The sequence below is a fragment of the Pinus tabuliformis genome, chromosome 3_1 (genome assembly GCF_031772625.1).
Source record: "Pinus tabuliformis cultivar Carrire ecotype Pingquan chromosome 3_1, CPIR1, whole genome shotgun sequence".
Taxonomy (NCBI): Eukaryota; Viridiplantae; Streptophyta; class Pinopsida; order Pinales; family Pinaceae; genus Pinus; species Pinus tabuliformis.
In genome coordinates, this window is record NC_142301.1 from 832977220 (window position 1) to 832998456 (window position 21237).

A 21237-nucleotide genomic window follows, 5' to 3' on the forward strand; every position below is an offset into this window, starting at 1 on the left:
ACTGCATCCGCACTGCACCTCCTCTCATCATGTTGCATCGTGTTGCCCACTGCTGCACTGCAACTCAGTTACTGAGAAGTAAGTAACTGATCTCCCAACTAACCTACCTGTTGGGCTAAAAACATCCTCTGATGCTAAAGCTTCCTCTGCCGCTCCATCCGCATCTGTTTCTACCCACTTAGCTAGTCCTTCTACTCCTCGTCGGGGTTCCCGTAGCAAGGTCTAATCAAAGAGGCTGGGTACCTCAAGGATCCTACCCTTATTTCAGCCTTCTTGGGACAATCACTTCACATTGCCCCACCTCCCACCTGGAGGTATGGATGCATGTGATCCCTCTGCTCACTTGACTCGAAATTTCCCCCTACTAGAGGTCTCTGCATGAGTGGATGCCTCCACTCGATCTCCTCTCATCTTCTCTAGTTGTGGTTGCTCCACAACCTCCTGAAGTTGCTTCACCAATTGTGGCTCCTCCACAATTGTCTGAGACTTCTTCTGGCACTGCATGTTGAGAGGTAATGTACTCTCCCTCTCAACCACCAAGTCTCCAATAGTTGCCTTGATCCTCAAGGCTTTGCATGCATCTTGAACCTCAAGAGCATACATGTTCTTGACTCGTGAACCGATCTGATTCACCTGTCTCGTGGTGATGTGTCGAAGGAAAACCTTTCCCTTACTGAAGACTACATCATAGCCTTTGTCTTCCAGCATTGCGATCGACACCAAATTTTTCCTCAGTCCTGGTACATACTTGACATCGGTCAAGGTAATATGAGCTCCATGCTCCCTTTGGAAAACAACCACGCCTACACCTGAGACACTATACTTTTCATCATTACCCATCGCTATGAGTATTTGGAGATCTTTCTCCTCCAAGGTACTGAACAAACTCTTGTCTCCAATCATGTGGAAAGAAACTCCATTGTCAAGAAACCAACCACATCCCACCATGGATGAAACCATGCATGTGAAGAGGGTGAAATCCAACTTGAACTGTGAGGCCAATGCCTCACCTTCAGATCCTTCCTTGGATCCCATCTTGGATTTCTTTAGTGGACAATTTGTAGCAAAATGGCCCACCTCATGACAATGAAAGCATCGCACTTTCGATTTGTCAAACTTCTTCCCACCATGGGAAGAACTCGATTTGGGATGAGAATCCTTCTCCTTCCCTTTCTTCACCTTACTCACTAAGGTGCAATTTTCTTCATCCTCCTTGGATGAAGAACCATCTCTGGTGCTTCTTCTTATCTCCTCCTCCATCAGATCCGACCAAAGTTGTTCCCAATTTGGCAGTTTTTCTCTTCCATTTACCGAGTCTTGGTAGCTATTCCAGCTTTTAGGAAGATCAAGGAGTGCAAGACTCACCATGTCATCATCAACTATCGTGATTCCTACACTTCCAAGCTCATCCCTGCAGGTGGTGAGCTTGTTTAGATATGTAGAGATCATGTTGCCCTTTTCACACTTAATTTTCCGAAGCTTGTCTTTCAGTGCCAGCTTCCTTTGATCGCTGCTGTTCTGATATAGATCTTTCAATGTTTTCCACATTGAAAACAGTGTCTCCTTCCCATGGAGGCTCGAGACAATGTGGTCTCGAACTCCCTCTAGGAGGATTCTTCTTACTCTAGCCAAACATTTCTTCCATTTCGCCAATTCTGTAGCATCAACTACTGCCGGCTTGGGGACTTCTTGATTAATGAAGTCCTTTAGACCGTTATCCTCTAATACTGCTTCCATGTGATCCTTCCAGGCTATATAATTCGAGCTGCCATCAAGGGCATACTCGAGTCTTAAACCGTTGAACGCCATTGGTGAAATTGAGATGTGATAAGAACTCGATTTCTATATTCAGGAACCTCAAACTTCGAACTTCTCCCTTCTTGTATACTGTTCTTCGCTTTGATCACCTTTGCTCTGATACCATGTAGAAATTTCTTTATAGATCAGCTAGCTCTGATACCATGTAGAAATTCTCACTGTAGATCACTTGATAATGCAATATACTAAAGCAAAATACTAGATCTACTTCTACTATCAAAATTTGCAGAAGCTTAATCAATTTGAGAAAGATCAAATAGAACACATATAACAGATGAAGAAGAAACAATCACACATGAAACACAGAAGAATACTCTAGGGAAAGCCTCAACGAAAAACCCCGCTATCTATATTATCATACAAGTGGAAATATGTTCAGATTACAGAAAGAATCAGCTCACAAGCTATCCTTCTCTCTCTGCAATCAAACAATGCTGCTCATAGACAGTCAAAGGCTTCTCCAAACCTTCTCCTCTGCCCTCCAAGCCTCCTATTTCCTTGCGCAGTTTTTCCTGGGGTCCAGTGCTTCCACTTGTGTGAATTCCCACCTCACACTGCTCACTTGGCTTAGAAGTAACTGCGCAATCCTGAAGGAGATAATTCCTTCTGCATGGATGAGTTTCCTATATAGGAAAAATCCTCCAACTGATAGTACAATGTCCCTTCCTCTGATCTCAAATGGGTCTCTGACTGCACTAACATGCATGAGTTATTTATGAGAGAATATTCAGTTATTTGAAGTGCAGCAGTTACATGCATGCATGCATTAACTAACTGAACTCACAATTAATTCAACAAACTATTTGAACTAATCTAACTGGACTTAACTTAGTTAACTAAGCTAACTAATTACTACTCAAAGTACAACTCATACTGATCTCCTTTAATCAAGGGATAACTTCCTCAATCAATGGAGAAATTGTTGCATGTCCTCACATAGACTTCATGTTTGATTTTCTCCAACTAATGAACTCAAGATGAATTAATTAATTATTTTACAAACAGCTGCTAAGATCAAATTCAAATTTTACTTCTCAATTTTAGTTCAAGGACTAACTAAAATTGGAATCTAACCCGAAATGCTATTTATAGCAATGATATTTTTAGCACTTCCATTTTTCATTCCTTGTTGCTATGTCTTGCACTGGTTCCCGAATTGCTATTTACAGCAGTGCTATTTTTAGCATTTCTTGTTGCTATTTTCAACACCCCCAAATCCCCAAACTTAACTCCATAATCCCTTACCTTGTGCTAATGGATTCACAACTCCCCTAGTCATGTATACAGTGACAGTTGGACATTCATTTCTATGGTGTTATTCCTTTCATTATATGGTGCATCAAAAATCTTTGTACTTTTCTTTTCCTTTTGCTAAATCCAACGACTATATTGTCAGCATTTCCAGTTGTGATGATAATTGCACCATCCTTGCCTATTTTCACTACCTACATATGATGCTTCTAGCTTCGTGGCAGTCTCTAGTGCTTCAAATTACGTGTCAAACTTTTGTTGGCTTAATGGGATACGTATATGTGGCAATAGACTTGCAGTGAACCATTCTGTACATTGAGCATCAAGAATTGGAAATGATAACTAGTCTAGTAAGACTTTCAACCTCTAGTTCTAATCCCATATCAACTCGCTAACATACTACTTAATCTCCTTGATCTTTGTGATACACTAGGATTTCAATTTCAGTTTCTGAAACTCCTTCAACAAGGCTTTCTTGATCTCTCCCAATTCTCTACCTTACTCACCTGGCATAGTCTTCTTGAATTTCATGTGCCAAGTTAATGAAACATCCTTAAAAATTGTCTCTAGCTATGTAACGTTTATCTGTTCATCTTATAACTTCTTAACATTCCAAACTACCTCACACACAAAACGATGGTGCTCAAGATCCTCCGATATGGTACTGTGAAAGCCTAACATTCGCATGGAAGGCTCAATGTTTGTCATCATTCTCTACGCAATTATGCTATGCGATACATTTTTCTGATTTGCTGATATCCTAAATCCTTTCTAACTACTTCCACTACTATTACTACTTTGTCTATTCCCTTTACTAACTAAATTTAATTGCAACAACTTACTGGGCGATCTTACTTCTTAACGGAACGATGCACCTGAGGTCGTGGGTTCGTTGTAAGGTATGGATTGAGCAGGGTCACTGGGATACTTTAGTTCTTCTCCTTCCAAGCTAAGTTGAGGTTATCCTTCCTTGTCCTTTCCTTTCTCCTTATGCAATCTCTCATTCTTCTCGAGGTTTGACACTCCATCGAATAGGTGATTGATGCAGATCTCTTCCCAACTTCCACAACAATGTTTCCATCTTGTTCCTTCTCTGGCCTTTCTTGCTACCATTTTATCTGTTGTAGGCTTCAATGCAGATCTTTCTCTCACTTCACTATTGCGCCGGAATCTCATCTCACTGCACAATACTCTGCTAGTTTCTTTTGTTGCATTCTCTTTTTGCATTGATGTTTGCGCCTTAACTTGTCTGATATATTTAACTTGTATTATATCTTCCATATTTCTATCTATCTGATTTCTCAACATCCGTAATCCACCTTATTCTCTCTCTTATAACCCTCTCCTCTCTAACCTCAGGCCACGACTAGTCAACCCCTAGTCTACCCATTGCATGTGAAGAGATTCAACTACTCATATTATTAGCTTCCATCATCATTACTCCTTTCTCACACAACAACATCTTTATCTAATTGAGTAACGATTTCACAATCTTCCTTGCATTCCTCCAAAAAAATTCCTCTCGGCTTCATTATATGAATGAGTAGCATCTATCACAAATTCAAAAATGTATCCCTCTAATACACTGTTCAACTAGAAATCAACTGCACATGAAACTTTGTTGTTCACCAAATTCACCCTTCAAATTGGTGCTAGATTCCAATTGTATGGTACTTCAGTGAGCCAATTTCTGATGTTCTCTAATAGTCTTAGTAACCACTTTGCTAGAAATACGAGAAACTCAATAAAGAAAATATCATGCAACTATGTAAAAGTGTACTTTTGCAACCACTTCTAGGGATTGATCCGCTAGTTTTTATTTTTTTCTATTGCAAATTCACGTTCCTTCATTTGTATCCATTTTTGTATCTCCTCCTTAGTTAACCCCCACATTCCCTTCAATCACAGATCCAGTCTAGACAATAGTTGTTGGCACACAAAGGGAAAACTTGAGTTTAAAGTGAAACAACCAACAAAACCCCTCAGACACTAGTCCTTTCGCATCACCCGTAAGTAGGTGAAGTCTCACTTGAGGTATCTTGTGAGGGACGACAAGAACCTAGATAGTTCTGAAGTGGTGAAAGGGGTGTGGAACCTAGGCTAGCACAATCATTCTCAACAAAAATATTTTTTGAAGTGTACCCCAATTTTATGCAGTAAATCAATCATTATCAGAACACAACATAACATATAAACCATATCAATTATACCAAACTGTGCACAATAGAAAATTATCCTAAAAAACAATTATATTACTTTAGAAAATTCTTCATTACATCACAGTTGGCGCAACTCACGAGCCTAATACATCAAATTACGGTGTAAAATATTCACAAAGTACTCATCCTAAATTGAACATAACAAGGCACTTTTCCATAAAATAACATTGCAACTTTATTTATATGTTTACATTGGGGCACAAGGATGACAAACCACCTATTTTTACCATGGAAAATTCTTATACTATGGGTAAAAACCCCCAAAAACTAGCCTAAAATATTTCCTTCCTTTTCATGTTCCATGTGTTGCTCCTTGGCCAACATTATTGCGTGATATCCATTCACACAAAATCCTCGAAATCCTGCCTCAAAAATGATACTCCAACACCCAAAGTTAGGTATGCCATGTTGGAAAAAATCCAATCAAATTCTTAGGACCGTAACTCCAATGTATGAACTTAGATTTGGGTGCATAATAGCTCATTGCAAAGTTCTTGATAATAAAGACATTATAAAATGAAACTAGCATTTGAATAAGGACAATGGGATAAAATAAGGACACACAAATGGGATGCAAATACATGCACAAATTTAGGGCACACAATTGATGTTGGAATGCAAATTGGGATACTAAAAGAGGTAAAATATGATGCAACAAACATAACTAGTAATGAAATGAGAATAAAAAAGGACATAAAAGGGGATAAAAAATGGAATAATGGGATGTAGAAAAAGGGACGTGTTCTAGATCAATGTTCTTATCATGTGTGAGAGAGAGAGAGAGAGAGAGAGAGAGAGAGAGAGAGAGAGAGAGAGCAAGTTATTATTGTAGTTTCCCCCACCAAAATTCGAGTCTCCCTAGTGACATATTTTCCTTTCATGAACATACTTGTATGCATATACTCAAAATTACAAATGGGAATATGTATAATAAACAACTCATAAAACTAAACACAATGCAAAAGAAAATAACAATCCAATAACATATATAATAATATAAAATAAAGATGTAATATTTAAATCTACAAGTGGAGGGGTGGCAGGAGGGAGAGGGATCCTTTTGGGTCTCAATGGAGAAAAAGAAGTCCAGTATGCATGGAGATTAGGACATAGGACAAATAATATGGCATAAATATATGGCCTCTATCTTGGACTTCTATTAGCCCAAGAGAGGGATGTGTCTGAAATTTTTATCATTAGATATTCCCTCATCATTATTCAATGCCTCCTAAAAGGATCCCCTCGTTAATAAAAAATATCTCAACCTCCTTCTATCTAGGACCAATAATCTTTCGGTATATTTTTCTTCAAATTACTATTTCCACATTTTGAGATGTCAAAATTCAAATGTAAAATGCTCTAGCAATTCAAGTGTGCCTCCTTGCAGTCAGGAAATCAATGATTAACGAGGTCCTTGGAATGAAAATTACTCCATGAAGATATACATAGGTGAATTCTACCATCCCCTCAATAAGAAGTTAGAATATGGTATCCAACAAGAAACCATTATTAAGCTGACCCTCTTGGGTTCAAATTCCATCCCATCTTGCTAGGAAGGGAAACTTCATATCATATGATGTCATAGTATAGTCACCAAGGTTGATTTGGAGGGTAGTACGCATGCTCGACATGCACCCTCCCTCTCCAGGCAGGTGGATCTTCCTACGGATGACCTGTTCTCTACTATAAATTTAATCCTCCGTCAAGCTTCATAGAGGGTTGCAAGGATGGGTAATTTATTGCAATTGAAAGCTGAATTGAATTCTGTTACCTTCAAGTTTATAGCCATGTGAGGAATTCATTTGAAGCAATTCCAGGGGAATTTCCTCTATTTTTGGTCGCTGGGGTGAGGCAGTCTTCCTAGTGTGAGGAAGATTCATTTTGTATCTGATAGTCACAGGGGTGAAGGAATTCAAGTCACCTCCTTGTATCGTATTCTCTATGTTGCAAAATTCTTCACCACCATTCCTAAGTATTACATGTCAGCGCTAGCTCAGGTTTCACTAGTTCGTGTGGTTCCTCAAAACGAATGACATAATTTCAGAGGCTATGTGGTAAGAAAGTGCTACAAGGAATCTCAATTTTCAAATTCAGTGATCCTCTCTTCAGTGGTATGGGCTTCCTTGGAACCTTTTGATTTTGCAATCCCTTCTTTAAAATGTACAATGGCCTTAGAGTTCGGAACTTGGCTAAAAGTGAAAAACCAGGCCTATATTAACCTTTTATGCATAAATTTGAATTCTCCCCCTATAACACTTGGTTTTCTTCAATGGGATAAATGTGCCTTTATGCTTTGGTCAAAGTCTTGGGGAGTCCATAATTTAGTGCCTTTGATGGAATGATTAGCTTACTTAGTATCCCCTATCTCCTTCTCTTGCGCAACCATCCTCCCTTTTCGCTCTCTAATTATCAAGTTTCCCCTCCCCACTGTTTGCAATTGCAGTCCCACTCCCTTCTTCTCCAGAAGCTCACGCTCCTCGACTGAGTGCTCCTTCGTTTGTGCATCTAGAAGCATGGATCGTTTCAACTCTGCCCCCACAACCCTAGGAGGTTCCAACGTCTATGAATATTTTCCTCACCCTCCAGTTGACCTTCATACAACAGATGATGATCTCAACAAGCATATTCAACAACTTTATAATTCAATTCCCTTGCTCATGGATGAAGTGCAACAACTCAAAACTTGTCTTAACTAGCTAGAAGATGAAAATGAAGCATTACATCGCCAGATTGCTGATCTCCAAGCTCAGCAGAATGAAGAAGACCAACGTAGTTAAGGCAGTGGAAATTTTGGAGCCCTGTCAGACAAAATGTCAATAGATCCCATTGCTTGAGGAATGGTTGCTTACTGTAAAGTTGTCTTTTTCGGGGGACAATTTTGTTGGGGATTTATAGTTACTATCTAGTTCTCAAATTGTATGTTTACAATAAGTTTTAAGAAGGTCTGAGTTGTCCTTCCATGTTCTCTCTAGCAAAATGTGTATCAGTTGGCAAATTGTAATTCTCTTTGGGTTTTCCTACCGTGTACCAACACAAACTTAATGTCAATCTAATCATTTGTGTAAGAAAAACTACAAGAAAATTAATAAATATTTTTTTTAATGGAAAAATGTAATCTCTTATTGATTAAAAAATGATACATTATGTAAATGTTTGTAAATAAATATAGTTACCAATTTAATGAGAATTATGATCTCAAAAAAATTTTGATGCAAAAAATCAATATTTTTGAGTCAAAAACACCAAAATTAATCATCAAATCAAAAAGTGATAGTACTAATAGTACTGTTTTTTAAAAGTGATGTACTAATAGTACTTTTTTTGAAGTGGTTAAAATTTTAATATAAAAAAATAGTATACTAATAGTACTTTTTTTCGAAGTGATTAAAATTTTAATCCATTTGGATGGCAGCTTAAAATTAATCCTTAAATCAAAAAGTAATGTTATTTTAAATAGAAAATTTTTCTTACTTAAAATTATAAGTTAATTTAAATTATGGCATTGACAAATACTATTTCAAAATTCAATCCTAAATATACCGAGACAAATAAAAAATATGCGCGAGAATGAGAAAAGTGGTCATAGGTGATTTGGAGAGTCATTGTCCATTCGTTTCCCCCAAAATCCAATTTCACTTTTTTAATGAAATAAAATATTATATATATGTATAAAATTATAATTTGTTTTATTTTATGTTATATATATATATTTTTTAAATTTTAATGTTTTAATGGAATTGAATTTTATATTATAATTTATAATTTTTTTCCAAGTAACTTTTAATTTTTTTTAAGTTTTAATTTTTTATTTTTTTTTAATACAAAAAATTGAGGTTTTTAGGTTTTTTTTTTAGCTCTTTTCTGGATTTTTAATATATATATATATATATATATATATATATATATATATATATATTTATATTTATATTGAAATGTATTTTTTTTTAAATTTTTACCATTAAATTATTAATATTTTTGGAATATATATATTTGTGGATATGGTTAATAAATTTTATTTATTTATTTATTTGAAATATATATGTGGATATGGCTAATATATTTTATTTTATTTATTTATTTACCTTTAATGTAATGATAAGAAAATAATAAATACATTTTTAAATGATGATTTTGAGTTTTTTATTTGCATTGGTATCAATTTCCAAAGTCATTATTTTAATTATATTTTAATTTCAACTAAAAAAAATTGATGTTACTAATAACATCACTTTCCAATTCAAGGGTCAATTTTAAGGTCTTTGTCCCATTGTCAAGACACAGTTTCAAGCAAACTAGAACTTTAACAACCTCCAAAAAGAGGTTTAAGGATTACATAGACCAAATTTTTTATGCTACTGATCTGTCCAAAGGGAAACCAAACGATTAACATAAGTTCAAAGTCTTGAGGTGTCTAAGACCTCATCTAACTAGAGCATATTGTAAATAGAAACTTATAAAAACAAGTTGGTTTTGATAGACCTTGACAAAAATACTACTAGTGTTGCAAGCAAAAAGCCAATGAGTCACAACAACTATTGGGTAAAATATCTAGGCATCTATGTTGGCTAGTCACTACCCTCATCCAAGGAGAAAGAGATGTTGGCTGATCTCCTGGCTAGAATGGTCAGCTTGCAGTCTATACTGTCAATTTTTTCCTCCAACTCTTCTAATTTGATAGAATTATCCTATTGAGTCCTCCTATACCTCCCTATGATCCAGACTTATGCAGGAATGAAACATAATACAGATATAAACATAAACACAAAGATGCAGCAAAAATAAATCTTTATTTCATTAATATCAAAGAATTGAAAGATGCTTACATACATAATGGAAATAAACTAGCTTGTGCGATGGTAGCTTATCTCTGAGAAGAGATGTGGTGGCTACATGCCTCTGAAATGTGTTACAATAAAGTTCAATGGCCTTTTTAGTATTGAACAAAAAAGAGAAACACTAAACAACCAAAAACCTAACCCTAAGAGATGGAATGCCAAGAGTTTGTGGGCCCCTTTAGGGTTAGTTGGATAGCCAACTTCCCAAGGTTGTAACTTGGTCATATCATCTCTGTTTGGCAAGTACGATACCTTGTTAGAAAGGTCTCTCTGAGTACTACAATATTTGTGGTAGGCCGTTGCCTATGGCTATGGGTTTGCTGCAGACCTCAAAAAACGCAGTTTAGGGGGTCAAAAAAAACTCCGAAAGTTCAAGATTCGAAAAACTGCTAAAAATAGTAAATAATGCTATAATAAAAGAAACTGATGAAACTAGCTAGAGGTCCATGTGGAATAGTTGGGTGGCCACCAATATCTATTTGGATCACCCTATGTGGCATGCAATATTGAAATGACATTTAACCTTTTTCTAGCTTCGTTCCATGATTGGTTAAGTGACAAGAGCACATGCAATGCACCAAATGTAATGGGAGCCACAACTCCCTTTTGTGTGAGCTAACATCATATCAAGGTGGGGAGTGGAGGGTGGGGGGGGGGGGGGGGGGGAATGCCTGTTCATAGAAAACCTCCTTGGGGGACTCCAAAAATAGGGTGTTATCGGTAATGCCACTTTTTGATTTGAGAGTACAAATAGGCCCTAAATCTAGCCTTTAAACAAATAAGAACTCTAGAGAGTTCTCATTAATTTAGTAACTTAGTTAACAACATTAAAAAATATAAAAGCACCAAGGTACATATAGTGAAAGCCTTGAACCTTAATTCTTAAAACCCTTCATGAAAAACCATGGATACATTATATCGGGAATATTTATTCCATTGGCACAACACTCTCACGTAGGAGCGGTAAATCACATCAAAGAATACGAGGATTGTAACCGTCAATCCTTCCTTGAAATAAAGAGATTGCACAAAATATTGCACCATAATCCCCTCATGGTTGAGATACATGAACACCATAAAGTATCGATATCACATTAGAAAAAATGAGTGCAACCAATGAAGCCACCACCTAATCGAGGGTGAGCACCTTGAATCTATCCATTACCAAGAAACTAACTTGAAAAACATAAGAATCCTAACATCAAACTAGATAATAAGATGCATGATAAGTAATATGGAAACCTTTCAAAGGAAACTCTTATGCTGGATAAATATTAGTGGTCAATATTATATTTTAATGACAATTTGATTATTCCTATTGTTAATTTTTGGCCATCATGATAGTTCAAGAATGGTTAATGTCAAAGAGGTATAAAAGCATATATGACATAAGGATTGGAACATGGATTGTTGAATGTATATTTTGATTTCTTGGAAATGGAAAATATACCATGTTTTCAAAGAAAAAAAAAATGGACAAAGGTTAGGGTTAGAGAGGTGTTATTAAAGCCCCAGGTTTCCTTACATACTGCTAGGTTTTACAGAAACGTGATTGAGGCTAAGTCCATAGCCACCATACCTCAAGTGACAGGGGATTCACTAGGGGTACAATACCATACCATGTGCATTCATATTGGGGGATATATATTAAGGAAAAATGACATAATATATTGAGCATATAATAGGGGGTAACGAGGTTTTATATTGACAAGTATAAAAAATGGAGCTCAAATTTAATTAAAAATATAAAGGGGTATAAAAAATGGAAAAATGGATACCTACAATATCTAGTGAAATTAGGGTTTTTTTGAATTAGGAAAGTGTATTGGGTTCATATTGGTAGGGGAGTAAATAATGCATTTTTTAGAGGTATTTTCCAATATGTAGTTAAATTAAGGGTATTGTTTAGTATGCCACAAACGCACGTGATATGTCAGAGGTTCATTGAGTGAAGCCCCTATGCGTCAAGCATAAACCTGTATGACCAATCACCACCAAACAATATAGTCTAAAACAATAGAGAACATTGAGTAATCACATCACCATTTTTAGAACGACCATACGGAAATGGAAGCTTGAGTGAAGGAAACTTCGATTCTGAGAAGCATCTTGATGCTGAAAATATCCTATTGTGCTAACCACCTTATAATTGAAGAGTCATTTCCAAATGGAATAGAAAGAAACAACAATTTAATCCTTGCAATTGAAACTTTGGAACCTGTTAGCTTTTTATCCATCTCTAGCACTTGCTTTTTAATTTTTTTGAGTGCTCTGAGGTATTGTTAGATTCCATTTGTGCTTTATTTCCTTCCCTAAGTCATTTTCTCACCTTTGTTTCAACCTTATTTTCCTATTTAATCTGGGCCTCAAGTGTAGTGATTTCTCTACTTTAAATATTGAGTTTTGTTTTTTGGTTAAGACCTTTGAGTACTTGTTGTATTTTGAGTCAACTACATGTAGTAGATAAATAAGCCAGCCACTTATTAAGCACAAAAGGCATGGTAGTAGCATGATCGAATGTTGCTTCACCTTCCTTAATGAAGCAAATTCTTGTTGCAAAATTTTAAGAAGTTTCATTCACTTTAATATTCTTACTTTTTTGCTACACGTATTGAATTTCTTCCTTCATTTTCACATATAGATTAACTAGTTGACAAATGAGTTGTTACATTGCATCCAATTGATCCTCCATAGATTTTGAAGAAAATATTTGTAGATTTTCATTTGTGAGCTTTGTAAACTTTCATTAGGGGAATTTTGAGGTAAAAAATGGGTCTCAAAATGAAAAATGTACTAAAAAAATCAACTTTAAAAGAACCAACACATTTTAAGATGATGATGTCATCCCTTGGGGTAAATATTTTTGGAGGGAAAAACATAAAACTACTTTTTTAAATGTATTTTCATCTTATATCCTTATAAATTTACTCAAATTTGAAATCTGGGAATTCATTACATGTGAAATTAGATTATGTATCCAATGAGTACCCACTTTGCGTACTTATGAGTAGACCCACCTCGAGGAAATTTCAAAATACTCGAAAAAAACATGTTTCTTTCAAGAATATTTTTTTCATCTATTTTTATTTTTCTTGATCTGGGTCTACTCAAAAGTATGCAAATTAAATATTTGTTGGATATAAAATTAGAATCTAATTCCGCATATAGCAAGTTCCCACACTTCAAATTTGATTATAACTATAAGGAGATAATTCAAAAATACAATAAAGAAATGTAGTTTTCTTTCTTTCTTTTAAATATTCATAACTCTTATGCTTTTTTTTCTTTCAATGTGGTGCACAGATACCAGAGATTGGTGGCCACTACACCCACAGTAACTATCTGAGCATATTTGCCTGAAGGGATCACTTCTTGTCTACTCATTAGTAGAGCCTAACCTCAAGATTGTTGAGGAGAATTGACCTCATGACTTCCCATTAGTAAGGCGCTTTTAATGATGGGAACTCGACCAATTGAGCTAACCCTCGGGGCTTATAACTCTTATGTTATTATTTTTACTATTATTTTATTCATTTCCTTAGGAGACCCAATTTAGATCTTAAAATTCCCATAATGTTCTATATTTATTCTTATTTGTTTGTTTTGTGCTAATGTTTATGCATTGATATTTTCCATCTAATGGATGATTCTTGAGAAATTTCAAAAAATAACTTAAATACTTGGTTGTCAAAATAATTTATTGAGTTGAATGGTGTGATAGGGTCTGAAGTTGATTTTGCGTGCTGGGTGGATGAAGTATGGGTTTTCGAACTCTTCTCCTTTCAATTGTGTGGCTTATCTTAGCGTTTCCTTTTTGATGAACTCAACATATGTGTTTATTTTTTTTTATGTTGGATTGATTCGACGACGTTCTGTGAATGTTGTTGTTCAATTGGTTGATGTGTGTGATTTGTTGAGGCTTCCCTTGTTGCTTATCTTCTTCGTTTTCTATCTCAACATTTCTTCCTTGATCATTGCTAGTAAGGATACTTGAATGAATGTTTTTGTCAAGACTTGTTTATTATTATTTTTCTCTATTTCCTCATCTTCTTCCTCTACAATTTTGGTTTCATGCACTAGTGGAGAGTCCCGAGTCAAGTTGATTTTAGCTAGATTAGGTTGATTCATCTTCTTTGTTGAATTCAATTGAGGCTTATTTCTTCTAGCTATCAAAGCACTTATTGGTTTTATTTGCATCTTGCCTATGCTTTCCTATTGTTAAGGCTACTCATCTTCTTTTTCTTGTTCTACCAATAATTTGTGTTTAACTATATCAATGAAAATAATTTTTGAATGCCCCATTGCTTCAAAAATTTGGGGCTAGACCAACGATCCCATCATTTCCTTGGTTCGGGTCTTTATCCTTATCTATTTCCCCATGTTGGCTATTTATTCTAGGATTTACTTGTTGAAAATAGCAACAAGAAATGTTAAAAATAAAATCTAGAAATTCCAATTTAATTTGTCTTTGAACTAAGTTATGAATTAAAATTGTAATTCTTTTCTCATAGCAACTTGTAATAGTTAACTAAGTTAAGTTGACGTAGTTAACTTAGGAATTTCGAGTTGTAAGTCTATCTGGAGTCATGTAAGTGTGATCCCTAAGTTTTAGCGGTCCAGATTGAGTTGTAATTAGATACCTCAGTTTGACTGAGTTATAGACAGTTAAACTAGTTCTAACTATTGGAGGAACTAGTAGAGGTCTAGTAGTGAGTTTGTGCACTGGTGCATACTTAGTGCCACACCAGCTAACTGAATATCACTCAAGAATAACTCATTCATGTTCAGTTCAGAAGAAGACCCAGTTGAGGCTAGAGGGCAGGGACAATGTACTATCAGTTGTATAATTTTGCAAGTTGTACAGATGGTGCATGCAATCAGTTGAGGACCTATGGTTGGATTGCACAATTATGGACGAGGAATTTCCCTTTAAATACAGGTTAATTCTCTCAGGAATTGTGCAAGGAATTAGAAGCTTGAAGGCTAGGAATTTGGCTAATTGTTGGCCAAAGGAAGTCATTAGGCAAAGGATAGGAAATACTTATGCAGGTTGAGCTCAAGGTTGAGCAGATCATATTGTATTCATCCAGATTCTTTGACCAGGAATGGCGCAAGGAAACAGGGGCTTGGAGAGCAAAAGAATAGGCTAAGGTTTGGCTTGAGCTAGCTTGTGAGCAGAGAGTTGATTATACTTGTGTAGGAGTTGTTCTAGTGAGAACAAGCTTTGTATTTTCACTCATATTTCTGATTAATGCAATATAGATAGTAGGGGTTTTGAGTTGTGGCTTTCCCCGAATACATATTGTGTTATGTGCCATTGATTATCTTCCTCTTGTCGATTACTGTTTTCATCAATATTTATGGGTTTCCACTGTAAAGAGTAGAGTAGATTCTTGTCTTGTGTTTTAGGAAATTACATGAGCTGTGAATCTACACGAAAATATACATGGTATCAGAGTTGAAGACATTATAGAAGAGAATATTGATGGAGCTCTAGTTCAGGGTAGATCTAGAATATCCTATGTGAGGACTTATTAATGGAGCTAGAAGACTGCTAGTGGGCAGATCATTGAGCCAATGTTTACTGACACAAAAGGAGTTGTGATCATTGATATTGGCAGATTGAGGAGCAAGAATTTTTTTGGAGGTGAATTTGCAGAGAAGATTTGAATTTTTTTGTCAAAAATTTTCAAAAACAAATAACGAATCTAGATTATTTGCAAACAAATACCCAAATTCAAAAAAAAAGTTGTCCGAATTGGAGTTCGGATAAGGGATATATCACCGATTTAAAATCATTATTTATTTATATTTTTTCTAAAAAAAATTCGTGACGGCGGATGTACGAGTCAAGAACTTGTATGTACTTGAGGTACAAGATGCATGCAAAGCCTTGAGGAGCAAGGCAAAGGTTAGAGACTTGGTGGTTGAGAGGGAGAGAAAATTACCTCTCAACATGCAGCGCCAAAAGAAGCCTCAGAAGTGACTTTAGGAAGTTGTGGAATAACAACAACTAGAGAGGCTGAGAGGAGACTGAATGGAGAGATCCACTCAAGTAGAGAAGAAGCAATCTCAAAGAATTGTGGAGTAGCAACAATTGGAGAAGCAAATAGGAGACTGAGTGGAGGCATCCACTCATGCAGAGACCTCCAGTAGGGGGAAATTTCGAGCCAAGTGGGCAGAGGGAGCACATGCAGCCATACCTCCAGGTGTGAGGTGGGGCGATGTGAAGTGATAGTCCCAAGAGGGACAAAATTGGGTAGGGTCCATTGAGAGGTTTTATCTCATGGATCATACCTTGCTATGGGAGCCCAAAGTACATAGTAGTGGGAGGAATCAGTGGTGATTGATGCAGTTAGAGATCAGAGTGACAGAGGCTAGAGTAGTCAGATACTAAAGAGCGCAAAGAAGGGTTGACAACAATGTAGAAAGGAAGAGTCAGCAAAAGTGCAAAGTTTTCATTCGACAGAGGCAGTAACAGTCAGAGACTTTGATGACAGATGCATCATACTGATTCAGGTTTTTTGTTTTGTTTTTTTTTTCCAATTTCAGTAGTTGTTGTAGCAACATCACTAAAGAAAAGTGTTGCATGCAGAACATTCCAAAGGTTCAGGATCATGATAGATTTTAATTCCTTTCTTGTTGAGAGGGAGTGTTGAAAATAGCAACAAGAAATGTTAAAAATAGAATTTAGAAATTCCAATTTAATTTGTCCTTGAATTAAATTGTGAATTAAAATTGTAATTTTTTTCTCATAGTAACTTGTAATAGTTAAATAAGTTAAGTTGACTTAGTTAACATAGGAATTCAAGTTGGAAGTCTGTCTAGAGTCATGTAAGTGTGATTCCTAAGTTTTAGGGTTCCATATTGAGTTTAGATTGAGCTGTAATTAGATAACTCAGTTTGACTGAGTTATAGACAGTTAAACTAGTTGTAACTATTGGAGGAATTAGTAGAGGTCTAGTAGTGAGTTTGTGCAATGGTTCATCCTCAGTGCCACATCAACGAACTGAAGATTCACTCAAGAATAACTCATGCATGTCAGTTCAGAGGAAGACCTAGCTGAGACTAGAGTGTAGGGACAATGTATTATCAGTTGTATAATTTTGCGAATTATACATATGGTGCATGAAATCAGTTGAGGACCTATGGTTGGATTGCGTAGTTATGGATGAGGAATTTCCCTTTAAATACATGCTAATTCTCTTAGGAATTGTGCAAGGAATCAGAAGCTTGAAGGCTAGGAATTTGGCTAATTATTGGACAAAGGAAGTTATTAGGCATAGGATAGGAAATACTTATGTAGTTTAAGCTCAAGGTTGAGCAGAGCATATTGTATTCATCCAGATTATTTGACCAGGAATGGCGCAAGGAAATAGGGGCTTGGAGAGCAGAAGAATAGGCTAAGGTTTGGCTTGAGCTAGCTTGTGAGCAGAGAGTTGATTATACTTGTGTAGGAATTGTTCTAGTGAGAACAAGCTTTGTATTTTCACTCAGATTTCTTATTAATGCAATATAGATAGTAGGGGTTTTGAGCTATGGCTTTCCTTGGATACATATTGTGTTATGTTCCATTTATTATCTTCCTCTTGTTGATCACTGTTTTCATCGATCTTTATGGGCTTCCGTTGTAAAGAGTACAATAGATTCTTGTCTTGTGTTTTAGGAAATTACATGAGTTGTGAATCTAATGGAAAATCTACATTACTGTGCTATTATGACTAATTGTTTCTTCAACTTGGGGTCATCTAGAGTTATATCTTGAAGAACCTTAGCCCAATTTATGCCAAAGTATTGCACTTAAGCTTGTGTGAGAGTCTACCCTTTTTCTTTATTTTCAGTTGGCTTCTTTAAATTTGATGGTGCTAGAGAAGTTGGATCAACCCTAAGTGGTTGGGTGTAAAGTTTAACCTCTCTCTCCTCCTAGCTTTTGGTCAAAGGGAATATGACTTCTTCATTTTGGTGCAAAATTGTTCTAGGATTGTGATAGTCCTGATTGTTTGTTGGATTAGTTTGTTGAACATGGAAAGCACAAACAACCAATATGGAAATTCTTTGGGATGAACCTGATCATTGTTGACATAATAGAAAATTTTCAATTCCAAGTGAAGTTGGATATGTGATGTGGTTTGGAGTTCTCAAAAAATGTGTTAGTTGAATCTCTAGTGATGGGACATGTAGGCTTTAAATTTGTGACCCATGTTTCTAGTATTTCATCGATAGGCATAAACTTTATTTTTCCTAATCATTTACTACTGAGAAATTTATAATTTTTCATGGACGAGGTGACCTTCTTAGTAAATACAACCTCGCCAATTGATGATATTTGTGCCATACAAATACAAATAATCAAGGAAGGGAATATGATTGGCTTATCTAAATTTGACATTCCTTATAGTTAGGTTTCACAATGTCAACCAATTTCTTAGCCCAAAGAAACTATTATACATGTCCATTTTATTGTTAAGTCATTTATTTGTCCAATTATCGACCCTTCGTAATTCTTTGTTGTCGTTCCACTGGTGAATTCTTATATCAAAGCATAATTTGGAGTCGAATTTCTTGATAATATTGTCACCAATGTGGAGAAATCCTATAATTTTGTGAATCAACCCAATATTATCTTGATGTGGTTGTCGAACCATAAAACCCCATCATGGAATCTATTTATTATGAATTTGGAAGCTTCCATGTTCTAGCCCTGGAAATTTGCAACAAGGGGGGCACCTAGGTAATCTCTAATACTAGTGGCATGTAGAATGTTGTTCATGATTCCATTCTTCTCGACTGGTGACCACTTTTTGAATTAGCCCCATTTCTTATTCCATGCAATCTCTTCCAATTTTTCTTTTCAAATGTTGTGGAGCTGAACCTCCAGCTCTATCTTAGTCTGTTTTTCAAATTGAAATTTGATGTTAGGAACCACGAGGGTTTCTATTGTCTAGACCTATCTGTGTATTCTTAGCATTTTTAAGTCTTGGTCGAATTCTTCACCTTGTAGACACTCTAATAAGTCCGAGTTAGAGTAACTATGCTATGGGAGATCTGGTAGCTTTGCAACATCTAAAAACTCATGGATTTAACTTCGGTGCTCTATTGCAACAATGGGTAAAAGAGATGTGGGCCATAGACATAAGTTCAAAATATTGGGTTGAATTATGGTCATTACTACTACACAACAACCCAAGCTTTAATTGTCTAGTCACGTTTAATTCTAATGCATGTGAGGCACATGACAGAGTAGCAGTTGGCATTTTAGCTATTGCTTGTTTTGTCAAATCAGGATATATGTCAAAATCATTGGCGTGCTATTCTTTGTTGATTATGTTCTTGTTGGCTTGGATGCTCCTGTTGGTTATAATTTCTTAGTTTATTTTTATGAATCTGTCAATTTTGTTCCTATCTATGATTTAGATAGTGCCATTTTTCTTATTTTTCCAGTCAATTTTATCATAATGATGCTGATATTTTTTTCATTGCTCTTTTCTTTGGATATGTTGATGTTCCCCTTGATGTATTTAATTTTGGGTCTAGTTTTGGGGTCCAAAAACATGTGTAGATCTTACTTTTGTTTCATACTTTCCTTTTGCATTTGTTGTGAAATGTTGAATGTTGATACCTTATTGCTTGGGAAATTGTTTATTATACCTAATTTGTAACTACCACACTTGGTTACTATATCATTTGTTAAGAAATTTATCCCATGTATTTGGGAGCATATGGGGCCAAATTCTTTCATCTCTATAGTTGATCCTTTTCGATTCATTTTCATACTGTTTCATATTGGCTACAAGATTAAATCTTGACTTTAATTTTGGAATATTGGCCTATATTGATAACTTGTTCCCTCTACATTCTTCCTTATTCTCTGACCAAATTAAATGCTTCATTGATATGATTTGATGGAGAGTTATGTTCGCTAAATCTTAATGAGTTTCCAAAGCCATGCTTTAAGTCTTTTGGGAGTGGTTTTTGAGTTTTCTTTACTTTCTTTTCATAGAAAATGGGTATTGATTTTATAGAAAAATAAGGTGGAATATTTTCGATTGATATTACTCAATAGATTAATATTCCTTGGCCATTGACTCATAGTTTTTCAAGTACCATTAACATAGTTTTGCATCTAAATTTTGACCAATAGATAACGAAAAACTAACTAGAATTCCTCCCACAACAGTTGGTTCGAAATTATCCTTTCTTCATGCATAACTTGGTACAATTGTTTAGCTTTTGTGTCGTCCCAATATTCTATATAGAGTTTCCCTTCTCGTGGATCAAGGGGAATCACAATTTTTCTATTGTTACCTTTGATTTTTATTCTCTCTCTTTCTAGAGTGATATTAACTTTCATCCTTGGACCCTAGGGGTGTCTGACTAGTGCTGAATATGCAGGTATTCATTCCACCAAGTTGATTACTTTGAAATCGACAAAAGTTGGTATACCCATTATTGTAGTTTGAACATTCTTTATAGTATCAATGGCCTCCAAGAATATTTGATCTACTAATTTCAAGTAGTTTATGGTTCTTTGCAAAATCAGTAATTTCAAGTAATTTGTGGTTCTTTGCAAAGTCAACCTACCAAGTTTTACTCAAGTATCTTGTGGGAAGATATTAAATTGTGATATGAAGTTGAAAACAACTTAATTTATCATGTCCCTTAATTTACAAGTCAATTTATGGATTGTAGTTTTTGCAGAAATTTTATTGAGATAGTTGGTGAAGATTCTTGTATGGTCATTGATCCTACCAACATCCTATTAATGTGTTCAATAGTTCAATCGATTGATCTATTGATTTATTTTATTTCAATAATTCTTGGAGGATGTTATATTTACTCAACATTGCATGCCAATTCTGTCGATTAGCGGTCTATCATATTACTTATTTTTGAAGAAATCAAATGCTTCCCTCATAATTTCTTCCTCGTATTGGGTATTCGGATAACATGTACTAGCTTTTGGGGGGGTTTCTTGTCTAAACTCTAAGGTGATGACATGATTTTTTTTTGAATTTAATACTTATTTCTTGAGCAAGGACTGTAGAAGATTGATCCCTCTTTTGTTTATTAATTTTTCCAAGATTTTGTGATCCATAAAATATCATGGATATTCC